Genomic DNA, 18843 nt, shown 5'->3' on the forward strand with positions numbered 1-18843 from the left:
TGGGGGGGGGGTCACTCACCATGTGAAAGCGCTGCCACACAGATGAGGAGAGTCCATCTGAAATCCCGTACACCGGACATGGTAGAAATCCCCGCAGGCGGATGTTAAATCCCAGTTGTTCCAGTGGCCGGTGGTGGATAAACAAACCTCTCTGCAGGTGTTACCCTCCACACGATGCTGTTGCAGTTCTACCGAGGGTCTTAAGTTGGATGATGCGCAACGGAAAAGATATGTATCTGCGCGTTTGTATGTGTGTCCGTGCGTGACACTTCACTTCAGGGGTTTCAAAAATGTTATTGTCCAGCTACAGTCTTTACCGCGTCTTTGAGAGCAGAAAATCTAAGGCACGGCCAAACCGCGTCTTCTCCAACAGAAAAGAGAGAGCGGTTTTTCCACATGGGAGAAGAAAGTTACCAGTATCCTGCTCCAAATTGGGCAAGTGGGGTTAGAAGAGAAACCCAGTGTTCCTGAAACGAGTCCAAGTCCTTGCGCGAAAGCCGACAAATGCCCCCAAAAATCATAAATCAGTGGACATCAGTGGAGAGATGACGCGCGCCCTGGCTGAAAACACAGGAATCCTGGGTGTTTACCCCCAAAACGGACTAGACTAGTATAAATAACAAGCAGCAGAGAAAGCCCGGCAGGATTTGTCTGTATGATTAGTCATTCTCCAATTAAAAATTACAAAAAAACGAAATTCCTTGCGCAAATCACGGAGACGGAGCTGGAGAGAAGGACGAAAAGGCATCCGACGGATCCGCACCGCTCTGCTTCAGCTGGCACCGACTTCTCCGGATTCATTTATAAAAACCCTCAGCCGAGGAGAAGAGGAAGGAGAAGAAGGTGCAAATACATTCTGAGCCGTTAACGGTGAAATTTCACCCTCAACCAAACCGAAAAGGTCTGGGCTGGCTGCAAAAAAAAAACAAAAAAAAAAAAAAACTCGCTTCTCCTTCGGGTTCCCAGTAGTTCACCTACCGCAGCGCGTTGCGACTGTCACTCAGCTGGAACCCGACACGTTAACATCAGAGGAGCAGAAATGCCCAGAAAACCTCTGATACTTTCTTACTCGGCTTTACTTAGTGATGTTAAGCCGGAGAACCGGAGCCGAGCATCGTCGGTGCCGCTTACCGGAGTCTGAAACACAGCCAAGTCCGACGAACTCTCAGCGTCTGCGTTTTAATCCTAATTATCTGGCTCGACCGCACCTGTCTGCAGCGCACTTGCGGGACGCGGATCTGATTCGGACGCCGTCTTCAACAAAGCCGCCCGGGTCCGGGTTCTTAACTCCGCTCCAAACTAAACGTGTTCACCTTACAGAGCCACAGCTCGAGTCCGTTAAATCCGCTGCAGCGTGAGACACGTGTCCGGAGATCGTTTTCAAAATAAAAGAAAACAGAAACTTTTTTTTAATTTTTTGGTTTTTTTGTTTTGAGCAAATCAAAGTGAATAGTTTCTGTTTTTTCAGTAGCTGAGTGAAAACACAGTGTCATCGTATTATATTCATACTACAGATGATTATCGTATAATTATAATCTCCTCCTCTTCCTCCTCCTCCTTTTTCTTCTTCATATCTTTATTGCTGCTGCTGTCTGGGACAACAGGCTGACGCGCTAAAATAATGCAATGAAAGTTTTAACACCAGATCAAAGCACGAGTTTAAGCACAGATAAAAGAGATATAGTCTACATACTGATAGTTTACGATAACCCCACTAATTTATGGTTCATGATAAAAGACACCATAAAAGACTCACATATTAAACCCGTTTCAAAATTATATGAAAGTACACCTTTATATAAATGTATTTTAAGCCTCAGCTGAAATTCTCTAATCTTGGTGTACATGTATTTAATAGCTCCAGACCTCTGGAGTAAATTTTAGTGTGAAGATCAGGCAAATAAGCGAGCCACCTAAATGATATGATTCATGTGCTTTTATTTTAAAGGGAAGGCTTCTGAATTCCGGTCTGGTCCACGTTCGGACCGGTGAACTTGATGTGGCTCAAAGCGGTTATCACGGACCAAAATTAATCACGTGAGTGGCCTACCCGCCTCCTCTTCATCAAAGGGGAAAGTCTCCTGCCGAAGAAAGAGCGAACACTCCTGCCTAGTCACGGCTTTGCTTGGACGCTGCCAGGCAGACTGGCTTTTATTTTGGTAGGCGGCCAATAAGAGTGTGTCACATACAATATCTGTCCATCTTTAATTTACTGCTTGAGTTCATTAAAGGATAGGGATCACATATTTTCAAGTCTGTCTTTAAACAATAGTCAGAGACATTTTTTGCTTGTTGTGATCCTTCTTCCTGTTCATACTGGAAATTACAGGAGCCCCTCCTTAAGCTTTTAAAGTAATTGGTGTGGTGGTGGGGTGGGGTGGGGTGGGGAGGGGGGCACAGTCTGCAGCCCCTCTTCTTTGCAAAAATGTATTCAGAAGCTCGTATGAAGCTAAAATGAAGCTTCAGTTATTCAGATTAGACATGAAATCTTTAGTTTCTGTGTTTCCACTGCAGCTCAAGTCTGGAAATACAAAGAGGGAATTTCAAATTAAAACGAGTGTCGCTTTGGCTCATTGTGTGAGACCCACTCGGGTTAGGGTTATTGTATGATATTATTAAGCACTGTCAGACCTAAACTCTTTAATAGCTGTATTCCATACAGGTGCATAACTTGTCTTGTGTTGCACATGCAGTCTCACTGGTACACCTCAGTGGAATGGGCTAATTATCCAGCATCAAGCCCTCTCCAGACATGGCATATCTGATGATGAACATACGTCAGTGTTCCTCAGTGGCTTCATTCATACATGACAGGGCCATTATGTAAAGTGAGTGAAAGGGACCAGTGACTCTGCTGGAGAATGGCAGTGAGCTGGAAAATAATATCAAAAGGAAGAATGATAGTGAAGGACATGCTGTGAGACTGAGTAGTGTGATTCCATACAGAACAAGGTGATAATGTCCATATGTTCTTTGACTGTCCTGGACACATATTGGCAGCAACAGCTGGGGCACTGGTGTTGGTTTTTACCCCTGCTCTATGCCTCCTGGGCAGCCTACAAGGAAATGAGGGAATAGGTAAGAAGGAGGCTCAGTGGCTAAAGGTTGCTCCCACTGCAGCAGAAGAAGGTCATACCGAGGCACCAGGTAGGGGGGGGGCAACTCGACCTGCTCTGAATGGCTCACAGCCTTATCAGACACTGCCTCTGATGAGCAACTGATATGGAAAAATGGACACCTATACAGCCATCGTCCTCCGACGCTGTAGAGCTCGTGGGAAGTCCCGGAACTTAGTGAAAGCAGTGAAGAGCCACACCTGACATCTTCGCTTGTTTTCTACCTGCTTGTTTTGCTCTGATTGTCTCTGATTGGGCCATGAAGGACCCTCACACAGCCAGCACAGCTGCAGACCATCACATGTAAAATTTCGAGAGGCACACTGTGCCAGCAGCAGTTGCATAATTGTAGAGGTTTGTAGGTGCACGTGTGCAGAACCATGCAGCAACTTAAAAGTGATTCAGACCTTTGGTTAGAAACAAGACTGGCATAACACACACACGTCAGGTGCTTAGTGCTTTGTTTGTTTTTAATAGACACGTAACTGAAGTTATTAATAAATAATTAAAGCTTTTGGAGGTGGTTCGGTTGTGGTTAATGTCTGTTTGATGTTCGGCACAAAGAGCTAGTCATTAAAATTCTTGACCTCATCTCCGTTGTTTTATGTGAGAGGCAAGTTAACAATCTAGCAAACAAGGAGAAATCAAAGTGGGTGGACACTCCCATGTCAAGTGGTCTTAAATATTTAATTTCTTCCTCGCAGCCTGTTTTCAATGCAGAAAGATGCAGAGCTCGTTGTCTTCTTTTAAGGACTGCTTACAGGAGGACACTAACAGTTCCACTGTACCCCCACCTCCCCAAAAAAAAAAACCCACTGTGCTTGTTAAATTTCTCAGCTTTAGCAGCTAATTCATCAGGACCACTTATGCAAATCCAGTCACTTGCAATTTTCCAGTTAGAACACCTGAGCTGCAGCAGCAGCAGCAGCAGGCAGCCAGGTGAGAGAGCAGGCTGTGGTTCCCCACTGTGGCCAGGAGAAGACGGGCTGCCACAGGCTTCACTGCTGCACGTATGACATGACTGTTAATGGTTTGTTAATGCACCTGACTCCGCTCGCTGTCATTTCATCCTCTGACATTTACAAAAGACTAATTGTAAAATGAAGGACTTATTTCTTCAAACTGTGGCGCCTTTGAAAAGATAAAGGTCTGTCACGGTAATAAGTTAGAATACGCTTCCCTGGGGAATTTAATACCACCTGCAATTACACATGAAAATTAACGAGTTTTCTGCTATCTCGCACGTTTCCATTTTCACTTCTAAGACTGAATACATTCAGTTTGTCAAATGTGCTAACAAAGTGTCTCGCCAAATGTGAGTGCCTCTGCGTGAATTACTTGCGCTCGCAGGTTTGTACATTTTGTCAGATTTGGTTCTTCTGTTGCAGAGTAATGGATTAATATCACAGCTGGCTGTGCTGAACAGTACTGACTATTTCTGAATGCAGTTATTTGATGCTGGTGCTACTGTGTGAGCTATCACACTGTCATAGCTACTTGACATGTCTTTGTCTTTATGTTGTCAGCAACATTAACGAGGCTTCTGTTTGATGTTCAGAATCTTGAATAAATTTGTGCCATGCAAGTACTTTCTCTGTTTCAATTTGTCTGTGCTTTGTTCTTCAAGAACACCTGGATTTTGAATCAGCCATAATTTGTTAAGTTTTTTTTCTCCCTCCTTTTTTAAAAGTTGAATATTTACTCGTTGTGGTGTCCATTATGTCTTCTCATTAGTACACTCTGTGATTTCTATTGTATTTTACAAGTAAATGCTGTCTCGTTCATACATGAGGTTTTCTTTCTTTCTTTAGCTTTTTGTAACTCAGTGTAAGAGATTTCTGTGTTTTGTTGCCATGACATTTGGTACACGGTGCCAAAAAGATTTCAGCGATCCCCTGTATTTTCATCCAGCACCACCAGGAGGTTAAAACTTTCACTTATCCAGCAAAATATGTCTGCATCTACAAGATGGATTGGCCTTTGTGGTTCCCAGACAACGTATTCTTATGATTTGGTGGATCCTGTCACTTGTTCCACGGCACCAGCAGGAGGCTGACACTCAAAAGGTTTGTGCAAATGCAGAAAAATAAAATGAGAAAACGTGGCTCGTGCTGCAAAGCATTGTGTGGCAAGTGTTTTTCTTCAGAAAATTCTTGACGATCAAATGTGGCTTGGCTTCACCAGCTGAAACAACCATACGGGCCATGTGATACAGCTTTGTGCTGCAGTCACAGCACAAACGTTGACAGGAGGTTTCTGTGTAAAATGCACAACTGAACTTATGTTCAATCCAAGCAACGACTACATATTTAAGGCACATAAAAAGAGTGTTAAATTTTAAATGATCCAGATGCTGCAGCAACATAATTGTCCTCAACCACATTTCTACTGTATAATGAAAAACTTAATGATGTGAGAACTAAATATTTTTTCTGAATTTATTGCTTTTCAGTAGCATGGATCTCCTCATGTGATGTGTTCGAGCATTGCTGTGTTTGAGAGTTATGGTGCACCTATCCTTTTACAATTTTAGTGCTGATGCAGAAATGTGAAAACATGGGGGTGGGTGAAAACATCAGATAAGTCATTGTTTTATTCAATTCACCACCGCCATCTCAGTCTGCAGCCTCACTCACCTAAACTACCCTGACACAGCAGTGTGCAGCAAATGGCCCAATGTCCACTCTGCGAGCAATTAAAATTATCTTGTCACGAGGTCCATTAATTTCCTTTAGAGCTGAGTGGCCTGAGTCAATGTGTGGACTCTGATTAGGTTTGAACTCAAGAAACAGGCATCACAAGTTTTTCTTTTTTCTTTTTGTGGATTTCTTTGCTTACCCCCACCTCAGCGTGAAAGCGCCTTAATCCTTGAAAAACATGATGCTACTGAAGGTTCATTTGAATCAGAAATACATAAGACTTAACTGATCTCCATGAGTTAAATAAATTAAACAAACAAATAATTAGAGATTAAAATAATTAGAGAAGTGACTTTCAAAAGGCTATTAACACTGTGCTGTACATAACATATAATACCGTAGACTATATAAGTGATTTTGCAGCTTGTGGTAACAAACTTACAGATTATCATCTCTCGACTGTGCAGTTTCCCTCAGCTCTGCAGAACTTTTTAGCATTTTTAAGTCACTGTTTTGCTTTTAGAGGCCACAGCTCATCTGTTTTGATGTTGTTCGCTGTCACTGCTCTCGTTTGCGTCGTTTTCAGTCACATCAGGCAGCAGTTTTCAGCTGAAAGGCTCTAGAAACCCATCGAATGCCACCTGACCAGCACTGAAGAGCAGGTAGCACAAAGCTGGAGACTAACTCTTTCAGAGCATTTAACAGATTTGGGAGACAGACATTTCCCTCAGCAGATAGTGGAGAGTACTACAGAGCTTAAAGGAATATTGCACTTACATTCATCAGGTGGAAACATGACTCCACATGAATGTTAATGCAGCTCAAAGTGTAAACAGGAAACTTTGCCAAGAAGTTTGCAGTCTTTTATATTATAGTATTAATATACTGTGTTTACAGCTCGTTGCACTGTGCCCACATTTCAAAAAAACTGTGATCTTCTTATGCTCTTTTAACAGCACATTGCTATATTTTACTTCACACCACCATCATATGCATAATCTAACTCGGCAGTAAGAACCACTGTGTATCACTGCAGAGCTCCTCCTATCTGTGCCTTGAATTTCTGTCTTCATGCTTGTGCTGCTAAAACACGAGATACAAACTATGCAGCAGACAACTTTTAGTAACTGTGAGGGAGTAGACACTACTCCTCATGACTTACCTTATATGCTTGCAAGTTCCTTCTTTCATATTTCCCAGGCATCTCTAACCTCTTGAGAGACCTACTGGAGAGGAGGAACGAGTGGACATGTGTAAGTGCGCAGCAGGAATCTTTTCAGACAATTAAAGCGGAACTGGAGTCCCCAAGAGATCAGTATTGGGCTCGTGCTAAAACTAACTGTTTCAGCAGATTCATCCTCCTGAGGGCATGGAGTTATTCTTGCACAGCTACAGGAACGAAGCCAACGGAAACCTGCTGCCCACATTTTGTGAGGCTTGTCTGAAACTGAACAAAGATGTGTTCAAATTGAAAGACAGACCCTTGCAGCCGCATGGACCTGTGTGAGACAGAGCTCTTATCTTGTGGGTCTTCCATTCACTCTGGAGACAGATCACAAACCGCAGGTGAAGAAAGGGCAGTGAACACAAGGTTTCTATCTTAGGCTCATCAGGTTTGACGCGCAGGTGATTCTTATAGCGTGGAAAATGCCGGTCACAGCTGGTGAGCTCTCAATCTGAAAGATGAGGAGAAAGAGTTTGAAAAGGAGATTCAGTTGTTTCTGTTTGCGTTCACACATTTTCCTGCTTACCCACTGAAGACACGTCAGATGAAAGGGGAAAAACAAAGAAAAAAATCTTCTGTTTGAAAGAATTTTGCAGAAAACGATTTTTTTTCTTTTTCTTTTACTCAAATAACATTGTAAAGAACATGAACCACATTTCCTCTCTGCCTTACATGACTTTCTTCTTGTGCAGAAAAAAAAAAATTCCAGGTAAACCTTCCTTTGCCCACTTCAACTTTTTTCTCGTCATTAAATCGCTCCGTGTCTGCTTGAAAAATCCAGAGGTAAAAGCATATGTAAATACACATAGGTATATAAGATGAACTGCAGTCACTTTAGACAGTCACAGCAGAAGATAAAAAGTGCAGTCACTTTGTGAGTCAGATCAAAGTGAAATCTCTCCGTAAGAACTTCAGTCCAGTCCATCATCACAGAGCCTCTTTTAGGCTGCACAGCGTTTTAAGACAGACTCGCAGTTCTGATGCTGCCACTCTCAGTCATGTTTAATGTTGGGCTCAGATCTGAGCTTTGTTTTCAATGAGGCAACAGCAGAAAACTCCATCTCACAGAGACAAGATGTGGCAAAGGCCCCGCGAGTGAGCTGTCCCTCTCTACAGCAAACCAGATTTCACTGAGACGTAAACCTCAGGCTCAGGGTGGAGTTCGATTCATGGCCCCCCCCACTGAAGGTGTCCTTCTCAGGTGAGCCGAAGGTGCTGTTGTGTTGCACCCAATCATATTAAACACTGCGATTCTGAGAGTTTTCAGCAGATGCACTGAGATTCTCACGTCCACTGTAAATATGAAGCTATAGCCGGTTAGCAGCTGGTTAGCCATCCCCCCTTAGAAATGATGTTTCTAAACAACTAATCTGCAACAGCAAATATGTTTTGAAGGGAACATGGATTATGTTTTCTATTAATATAATGAAGAAATGTTGTTACTGAATATATTTTGCAATTCACAGACATGTTGATACTGAATGTCTCAGTAAAATGTTCACAGACATTTTTTTTTCCTGCCAAAAATATCAGTACAATATCCACGGGCAGTGACAAAAGCATGATTACACTTTTTTATGATTATGTTTATACACTAAAAGCCTTCTGGTTAAGGTTAGGGAAAGACTGTGTTCTGATTTAATACAGAAAAAGTTTGCTTCTGCTCTTTATTATTTCAGACATGTTTATTTACATTTAACCAAAATCATAATATTTCCTAAAATTATCCTTGTTATGTTGTTGACAGCATAAAGACAACTTTTGTTGCCTAATCCAAAACCACAGATCTTTTGCCGTCTTGCGGGGGTTCGGATTCAGATGATTTCTTGACCACAACCAGTACCTGTACTAGTTGCCTGGCAACTGCTCCCAGCCAAAAAACAACTCTTACTCAAAATTTCTTGACTTCAGTTTTAAGTGATCAGGATCAATAGATGTGTGTTTGCTTGCTGAGCATCACCCGTCCATCTTTTACTATACATATCATTTTACAGAAGGAAATGTTTCTAACCTGAGCAGTGGTTCTGCTTTACATTTGTCCCGCAGTCCTGCTCACACCCACACACTGGGGCTGTGGCGCAGCTTGAGAACCACAGTTCCTCCGTAGGAGATCTCTTGAAAGGAAGGTTTGTAATTCTGGAGAGTTAAGAGGCAAATCAGCCAGAGATTGTACACAGAGGACACACAGGTGTTTCGAGGTGTAGAGCACATGCTCAGCATGCAGTCTGCTGTAGGATTGAGTGCAGGAATTGACTGACTTGTAGCCCAGTGTGAAATTTGTGTGAAACAGGTGGTATCACATCCAGAGCTGCTTGTGTCATTACAACGGCCTCTGAGATCCCAGCAGGTGTTGACATGTTTACACTTTTTCAAAGCCTTAAAGGGCTAAAATCTGTATCTGCTGCTCGTATTATTCCACTGGTACTAAAAAAATCTCCTCTTCATTCTATAGTCATCTGTGACTTTTAGCATGTGATGAGAAGCCCTACAACCCAGTCACGTAATAAACTTCATCATGTCATGTTATCATCTGCCGCTTATCCGGGTCCAGGCCCAGGTCGCGGGGGTAGCCCGCCCATTTCACAATGCACCGAAGGCCTATGGCACCTCCACGGGTGGTGAGCCCATGGGAGGTGGTGCCACCCAGAGTGGGATTCAAACCCACAACCCTGAGAGGTTGAGTCTCATGCTCTACCAACTGAGCTAACCAGGCAGCACATAATAAACTTCTCACAAGTCATTTAGATTTTTTAATTTTACTATTTAACACATTTTTCTTGGCAGCACTTGATGATACTGCATCTCTTTAATAGGCCTAAAACATAATATCAGACAGCTGTCTGCGGTTCAATGAGCAGATTTGTGCTATTAAAGGAGATTGAGGTAAAGCACAACATAAATGACAGAGTCGTAACCTTGTTTTTCATTTGTGCATGAAGAAATTACTGACAATTTAATGTTGCACCTCGGGCTGCTAGAGAAAATATGTTTGTAATCGTATTGCTGAGAGCAGCAATAACTGCAGAACTTTATTAAAGGCCACTCATCAAGTGGCGAATCCAGCATTTGGTCACTCGCAGGAACAAAATGAAAAGTTCTTGATTTTCTCCACAGAGACAAATGCCACCATATGATATCTAATTTTGCAAACTGAAAGCCGACCCAACAACCCTGTCGTGTCCCTGTTGTCTGCGAACATTTTACTGCTACGTTCAGCATCAGCATGCGTTAGTAGAAAACATAATCTGGTCGCAATTACAGTTCCTACAAAATGTATTTGCGGTTGCAGTTTAGTTGCGTATAAATGTAATTTCTAGAGGACAGAGCTCAACCAAAACACACTGCATGAGGCTTCTGTCTCAACAAGATCAGACGTCTTGCTAAAAAGGTAAAAAGGTTGTGAAGTATACTTTAGGAGTATAAGAGAAGGGAGAAGAACACCATTAGAAAGCCTGGATTACTAAACGCCTTACTTAAGTCCACGTATTGCAGCAAACACCTTTAATCTCACTGAGACAATTTCTGGCACAAATAGATCAGTAATGTGTCCAGATGCAAAACATTCTCCAAACGTTTGGCATTTCCGTTCCCAGGTTCTCCTTGATGTATGTGACATGAGGAATACACCAGGTTCCACAGCTGTGTGAAATGTTTTCATACGGAAGATTTCCCAGCTACAGAAAAATCAAAGCTTACCCACACCTGCTTGTACTTTGACCTTAGCCCCGTGTGTGACCTCTGTGACATTACTCTGTGATTCAGCCACGTACACAAACCTCACAGAAAAAGACACAACTTATCTCTAAAGCTTCATCCAGCAGCAGGTTGAATCTTAAAAGGCATTTCTATGATCACACAGATGTCTGCCATCTGCCAAGAATAATAAAATATTTCCCGAAGAGCTTTAACTCTATATTATACAAATGCTGAGGCTGCCAGGTGGATCACCACAAGGACACCGACACTGTAAATTACTACTGTTAGCACAAAACAAAAGACACACGACTCTCCAGTTTTATGTCAGTTTCAGTAAAAATAACTGAAAATAATTTTTGTGTTTCAAATTTATATTTGTTTTTATTTCCCTCCAGGGAACGTCGTCCGACATTGCCATCCCTGCATGCAAAGCAGTCACGGTCCAAACTGTTCTCGTTTGTGGTTCTTTGATGGTGCAACAAGCCACCAAATGTTCTCAGAGCAGGGATGTTCCTGTCTATCTTGAAGAATCTCTTTACAGACTCATCTCTTCTGAGAGCACATACTCTCCTCTAACACCCCTAACACCTTAACATGTCTAATTAGCTCTTACTGTGGACTGTCAGTGCACTGCTTTACCTGATCTCCCTGCACTTTGTCTCACTGAATAGATTTAGTACTTAGCACTTACTTCAAGGTCTGCTACTGTACCGAAGCTTTGGTGTTGTCCCTCACTTGTAAGTTGCTTTGGATAAACGTGTCTTCTTCTTCTTCTTCTTCTTCTTTTTTTTTTTTTAACAACACAAACGATACCTCAGAGTATCAGGATGGACACTAACCCCCACTTTGGCTCTCCCAGTGGCAATGACCTCATTTTACTCATTTAATCCTCTAGTCACACCCTGAGTGAACCTTTGCATCTGCGCTTTATTATGTTCCTGATATATGAACTCTCTAAGTCTTTCATGGCCTCAAATACCACTGAAAAAGTCTCTTTGTCGAAGGAGAATTTCATCTCTCCACATTTGCATTTTTTACATTTCCCTGAGCGCGCTTTTACATCATCAATTTTAATGTGGTCTTTATAGACAATACTGCATTTGAATGCTTACTTTCTATCTTTCTTTGTTTGTCTTTAACCTTAATGTTGTCACATCCTCTATCATTCCTCCTTTATTCACTGCTGATATGCCTTAACTCAATCTGAAGTTAAGACTATTAAGAAAGGTTTATCTTTACCAGAGACTGTGCAGCAGAACGTTCAGACTTTAACCGTCTCTGTACACTAAATAGTATTACCACTAAGAGGAGGTTATGAGTGCTATAGGCTTTAAACCCATAGTTTGCTAGAACAGTTCTCTCCAATAGTTTCGACTGGACTGTGGTTAAGATTAACCTACTTATCTCCGTTCAGCTATATTAAAAAATGATTATAGTTTAGATGAACTGGGATGGCCGGGGATGTATGACTTTGACATGCTATGGATGCTGCATCTCTGAAGTACTTTGGATTAGTGTCTGCTTTGGGAGGATGAGGTGGGTAAATGACAGGTATAAGAAAGTGAGGGTTGCTGGAGTCCAGGTAAGTCCTTCTTCCTGTCTTGTGGTTGGCAACCGAAGGCATTTAAGGTATGTTGTGGCCTGTTAGTAACAGGTAGGGATGACTGGATCCCCTGGACCTAACAACCTGAAGGAAAGATTTTCTACTATCTGCACTCGTTATTCTGTCCTTTCAAACAGCACAATAACAGATTTGTAACTGAGAGGAGACTCCAGACCAACTTCTCATTTACATCTGAGAACCGCTGAGTCACGAGGTATGAATACACCTTTTTCCTTCATACATGCCTTTGGGTCCTGGATGTATGAATCCCGTTTTTAATTTGAATTTACATTAGAGACCAAAGATAGAGAGTAAAATCCCTGTCATACAGAAAACGTTCACTCACACTCTGATAGACAGTATCGTTAGGAAATATTACTGTGACCACAACCTGAGGCTATTCATGTTTGTGTTACCCAAAGGTTCGTCACAGACAATACTACTGATGTTAAGATATAACCTATATGTAACCTACATTATATCTGGGCCATTACTTTGATATCATTGTTGTTTTTCACTGTACATGGCAGCACAGTCGTCACTTCAAGGTCTCCTACTGTACTGGAGCGTTGGTGTTGTCCTTCACTTGTAAGTCGTGTTGGATGAAAGTGTCTGCTAAAGGAGTGAACGGAAATGTAAATGTAATTCTTGAGGACATCTTTTCTCTATAAAAACGATACGCAGAGTATCAGGACGGGGACTAACCACCACTTTGGCTCTCCTGGTGGCAATGACCTCATTTTACACATCTAATCCTCTAATCACACCCTGAGTTGATCTCTGCATCTGCTCTTTATTATGTTCATAATATATTAACTCTAAATCTTTCATGGCCTCAAATACCACTGAAAACGCCTCTTTGTTGATGTGGAATTTCATCTCTTCACCCTTAAGGTGCTTCCACATTTGCATTTTTTTTGTATAACATTTCCCTGAGAGCACTTTACATCATCATTTTTAGGGTAGTCTTTATATGCAATACTGCATTTGAATGCTTCCTTTCCTGTATTTCTATTATTTGTTTATTTTTAACCTTAATGTTGTCACATCCTCTATCATTCCTCCTTTATTCACTGCTGATATGCCTTAACTCAATCTGAAGTTAAGACTGTTAAGAAAGGCTTATCTTTACCAGAGACTGTGCAGCAGAACGTTCCGGACACTGTATCACACTGGAGACTTTAACCGTCTCTCTGTACACTAAATAGTATTACGGCTAAGAAGAGGTTATGAGAGCTATAGGCTTCAGACCCACAGACTTCTTGATCAGTTCTCTCCAATAGGTTCGACTGGACTGTGGTTAAGATTAACCTACTTATCCTCATTCAGCTATATAAAAAAATGATTATAGTTTAGATGAACTGGGACGGCCAAGATTTTGGGCTGCAGCAGAGACGTCCAACCATCCCGGAGAAACACTGCAGCATTAAACAGCCACTAAGAATAGTTTCAAAATGGTGTGTTTGTGGTTTCATGCAATAACGTATTGTCATAGTCCCTTGATTTGGTTTGTCAAGCTTCAAGAAGGCAAGTTTAACTGTCCCTAATATGGGCTGCTCAGAGGACAGACACCAGGGGACAAAGAGCAGAGACAGGGATGTATGACAGTGACATGCTGTGGTTTAGTCTCTGACTTGGGAGGATGAGGTGGGTAATTGCTGGAGTCCAGGTAAGTCCTTCTTCCTGTCTTGTGGTTGGCAAGCGAAGGCATTTAAGGTATGTTGTGGCCTGTTAGTAACAGGTAGGGATGACTGGCTCCCCTGGACCTAACAACCTGAAGGAAAGATTTTCTACTATCTGCACTCGTTATTCTGTCCTTTCAAACAGCACAATAACAGATTTGTAACTGAGAGGAGACTCCAGACCAACTTCTCATTTACATCTGAGAACCGCTGAGTCACGAGGTATGAATACACCTTTTTCCTTCATACATGCCTTTGGGTCCTGGATGTATGAGTCCCGTTTTTAATTTGAATTTACATTAGAGACCAAAGATAGAGAGTAAAACCCCTGTCAGCCTGCTTTCAGTGTGGAATGACTGAAACCAGGAGTGTCAGTTGGAAATAACAACATGCAGCAGCAGCTAACCCTGTTGTACAACGAAATGTGTTCATGAAAAAAACAGTGTCAGACTGCATTCAGGTTGCAAATTGCTATATTTACATGCAGACAGTTATGTTACTCTTCCTAAACCTGTGAGACAGTCTGAGGCGGTTTAAGCTGCCAAAAAATAAATAAAAAGTTCTCATTATAATCCTGTTTAACATGACTGAAGAACTTATTGTGACTGTCCAGAGATAGTTTATGAAATTGTTCTGTTCTTCAGCATCCTCAGTTTTTATTCTGCCTTAGTTACTCTACTTCCTATAGCAGACTCTCACAGCCATCTGGACCTGCCAGTCGTACATCATGTGCTTTATAAAATTGTTGAACTCAGTGTCATGTTCTTCTAAGGTTTGTTTTCAGTGGTCACAGTCAGGCTTCTCGTTTTAGTGACATTATTTGAAGGTCAGGTTCACTGTCAAAGACAACACTTTAAAACACAGTGGAAAATTGAATCCATGTATCACGGAAAAACTACACAGCCATATCTACACCTCTTTACATCCCGCACGTGCAGCCTGTGCTAACATGTCATCTCTGACACAGCGTGACATGTGACAGATATAACTGTGACAGACTGAACTGTAAACATGATGTTTACCATATTGTTGTGTCACACTGGTTGTGAACAAAGGCTGTCAGTTTCATTGCTTTGCCAAAAATACACTCTGCATCTCACAGTTAAACTTAACAATCCCATTAAGCTGTCAGCCTCTCCATGCCCATGCCGGGCTGATGAGACTTTACATCTGAACATTTTCTTCAAAGCCAACTGTTCCCTTTCAGAAATTTGTTTGGGCGTCTCACTAAAAGGTATGCACACTTCTGAGTTATCCTCAGAAGCCTCTAAATCACTGCACCAGAAAAACCAAATCTCTGACTAAACGCTCAAACCAACACATGAAAAAACATGGCTGGCGACTGAAATTACCATTGTCAACTTATCCTTAAAAAATGGAATTATACAGAGACCCACTCTCATGTGCCCCCCCCTTCATATTTACACAAAAGATTCCTTCCAAAGTCCCTTCCAAAATGTCCATTATCATCAAAGTGAAACAGTTGTGATTGTCCACACATCACCATCACGGTGTACCCAGGCTAGTCTGTCAAACAAGGATCCAGCCGAGGATCCTGTGGAGGGCTCGAGGACGACCACATGCTGGTTACATCCTGCACTTGCCGAATTCCAGTCTTCTTTTGATGGTTGATGCTGACAACGTTTGCTGGCAAGCTGGCACGTCAAATGTTTCAGAGGCGCTCAGCCAGTGAATCTCCTTGTGTTGGATGAAGAGGGCAGTGTCTATTTAATATGCCCCAACAATTAGTTCCCACAAATGGACCTGAAAGACATATTTATACAATTTACCCCCCTCTGAGGTCTGAGGTCTGCATTTCTCTGTAAAATGTACCAATATGAAGTCCTGCCCTTCAGTGTCTGCCACATTTGGGCTGCGGCGTTGAAGGATAGTGTTCATTGCCATATGTTTTTTTGAGGTACCGGGGTGTTCCACTGCTCTGTTCTGAGCAGTTACCCCACTGTCCCTGACTCTGCCACGCTAACAAAAGTGAGGGAGAGGACTTTTCATTGATACTGATAGCCCCACTGTGGGCAAGGAGCCATTGGATAATGGAGATTGTTCTGCTCCTCTGAAGCCAGCCATGGCCCTTCTGCTGCACCGGGACCTGGTTTCCCAAAAGGAGATATTTCATTATTTCATCCTCAGATGGAAGGACTCGCCTTACAAGTCTGGCCCTTGAAAAGTTTCATTTGAATGCACTGGGGCTCATTCGTGTCATTGACACTATTCAGGGTGCAAAGGCCCTGACCACAAAATCTCTATACATAGGAAAGTGGCAGATTTTTGAACAGTGGTGTGGAAAATTAGAGGTTATTCCAATGCCCTGTAACAGCAGTTCTCCTTTTACTCAGGAAATGTTGGATGAGAGCAAGTACCATTCAGACCCAGTCACATGGGTCAAACGTATTTTGGTTGTCTGCCTGAATAGGTCAACAGACCTCACCTCCCCCCATTCATGACCCATCTCCTGACCTGCAGGCTGGACATGGCCCACTTGTGGTGACCTGGGATGAACATGTGATTTAATGATATTGACATTTAAAAGTAATTTCATAGACTCTCCAAAGAAAGAGAGGCATAGAAACAGAAAGCCTGCCTGTGTGGCCAAATGAGAGAGTGAGAATAGGGAACATGTTATTATTTGATATTTGTGTAATGTAGTTGTGTGTAATTCTACAGATTGGCCATAAAGTTCATGGAGCTACGATGCAGACTGGAGTCTCTACTAACACCACCAGGAGATTAACATGTGACAGCAGCTTTGAATGGGTTCTTTGTGTGAATGTTCTTCAGTAGATCCATGTCATTTGTGTGTCTCCTGTGTGTAGAAGGTATCAGGTTGTCATGTGGATTCTGCTGATTTGTGATGATCCACACTTTGGGTCAGTGGATACCCAGAGTGAGACACACAAAGCTTAAGGTTCCTTATCTAGTAGCCCCTGTTCTCTGATTGCATGATAAGGATGTCTCACCTGAACAGCCTCTTTGTGTAAACCAAGAAAGAAATGGGCTTATCTGAATGCAGGGTGATGTTGTGTCCATCTTTTTCACAGGGGAGACAAGTGGCTCTGTTCTGATGACTGAATCGCTTTTTTGGTTTTTAACCTTCCAGGCTTGTCAGTCCAGCAGCTGCCGGGTGTGCACAGGTATTAAAGAGAGGCAGAGTTCCTCAAATTCTTTTCTCCACATTCCTCACATTCCCACTTCCATCACTGAGTTCACTGCTGCCTGAGCCGCATGAAGCCACGCCTGCCTTGACAGCGATGGACCTGACATGGTTTTGGGAAATAGATGGGAAAAGTGCGACTAGAACAAAGATCCCGTTCTGACCAGCGTTCGGTACTCGGAGCTCTGTTCATTGATCATTTGTACCAAGGACCTCTGCCACTTTATCATTCAGGGGTAGCTATACAACTTGACTTTTCCATGGCTGGCATCAGCATCACCTGACCTTCTTCTTTTAAAAAAAAAATCACATGCCCATATATTTCCATACGTTTCTGTGTTTGATTTATCACTTTTCAAATGTTCTACTATGTGCAATGTGTCACTGTCCCTGTGTTAGATGAAATATGTCAACAGGATGAGTTAAATATATTCAGTCACATATTAATTCCATTCTAAGATTTGTGGTTCTTATTTGTTTATGTTGTGTATATTCAAGGGTGAGGCATAAACATGCTTTTGTTCACTGCTTGTTCTTCCATGCAGTGTGCACTAATCTTTGCTTCCAGCTGATTTACAGTATCATGACATTGTCTGTCTTAATACTATTTTGGTTTCCAAGCACTCACTGTCCAGAAGTTTAATTTCAAGAGGTGTGTGACCCACAGTCCAGCCCACGACTCAGCCCAACTCAGTATGAGAAGAAACAGTCCCTATGACACCCAGAGATAATGAGGTCTGTGGATTATTGCAGGGACATTGTTTCTGTAGCTGTTGAATTTTTTAAATGCCACTTTTCAATGCTGTGAGTGTCACAAACCAAAAGAAATTCACCTCGTCTCTATTGGGGCGAAGGCAGAAATCTCAGAGGCAGCACCAACAAATGAAACCAAAATTACTTGCACAGCTAAATACCACTTGAGATAAGTAAACTGACACTTTAGGCTTTGCCACATTTTATAGAGACACAGATTATCTTGAAGTGTTTTCTTCTGTTTGCCTGTAAAACACACAGCAAGTAGATGGTGTGAATATACAAAGCAGAGAGTGAAGCATATCCTCTAAACTTCAGTCTTTCTTGTTTGCAGGGGTCCCTTACACCTGTCAGGCCACATTTGTGTGTACTGAACAGAGTCACCTTCAGGACAAACTTTTGGTTTTTCAAACGGCAGTTTGTCAGACACTGTTTTAACTGCAGGACTTTCAAATGTTCTACCTTTGAGAAAAAGACCTTGCAAAATGATGAGTCAAAGCTACGTTCTCACTGTTGAATCATTTGACTCACAGACTTCGAACCAAGTAATGGCTGCCTGCATCTGTCATATTCATTGTTTTTATGTGTGGAACATATTGTGTCTGGGCTGTATTGCAAAGGCAGAAATGAACAATGTTAGTTTTATATTGTAACATCAGATGCTATTTTTTACTTGCTTGTATTATTACATTTGTCATTTTGAGACGATTTGGCAAAGATTTAGCTATTGATTATGTGTCTGTTCATGGGTTAAATGGACTGCTCGAATCCCATTTGAGCAGCAATTTAAATAATATTCAAACTGGTGTCAGAGCTGCCCAGATCTATTATCTTTTATGTGAATTTCAATCCAGTATTCTCCTCTTTCAGAAAGTTTATTGTCAACTTCAGTAGTTTACATTCCATTTTGCATTAAGGTACACTGCCCTAGATTTTGTGGACAAAAAGCAATTTAGTTGA

The sequence above is a fragment of the Toxotes jaculatrix genome, chromosome 12, assembly GCF_017976425.1.
Source record: "Toxotes jaculatrix isolate fToxJac2 chromosome 12, fToxJac2.pri, whole genome shotgun sequence".
In the NCBI taxonomy this organism is placed as follows: Eukaryota; Metazoa; Chordata; class Actinopteri; family Toxotidae; genus Toxotes; species Toxotes jaculatrix.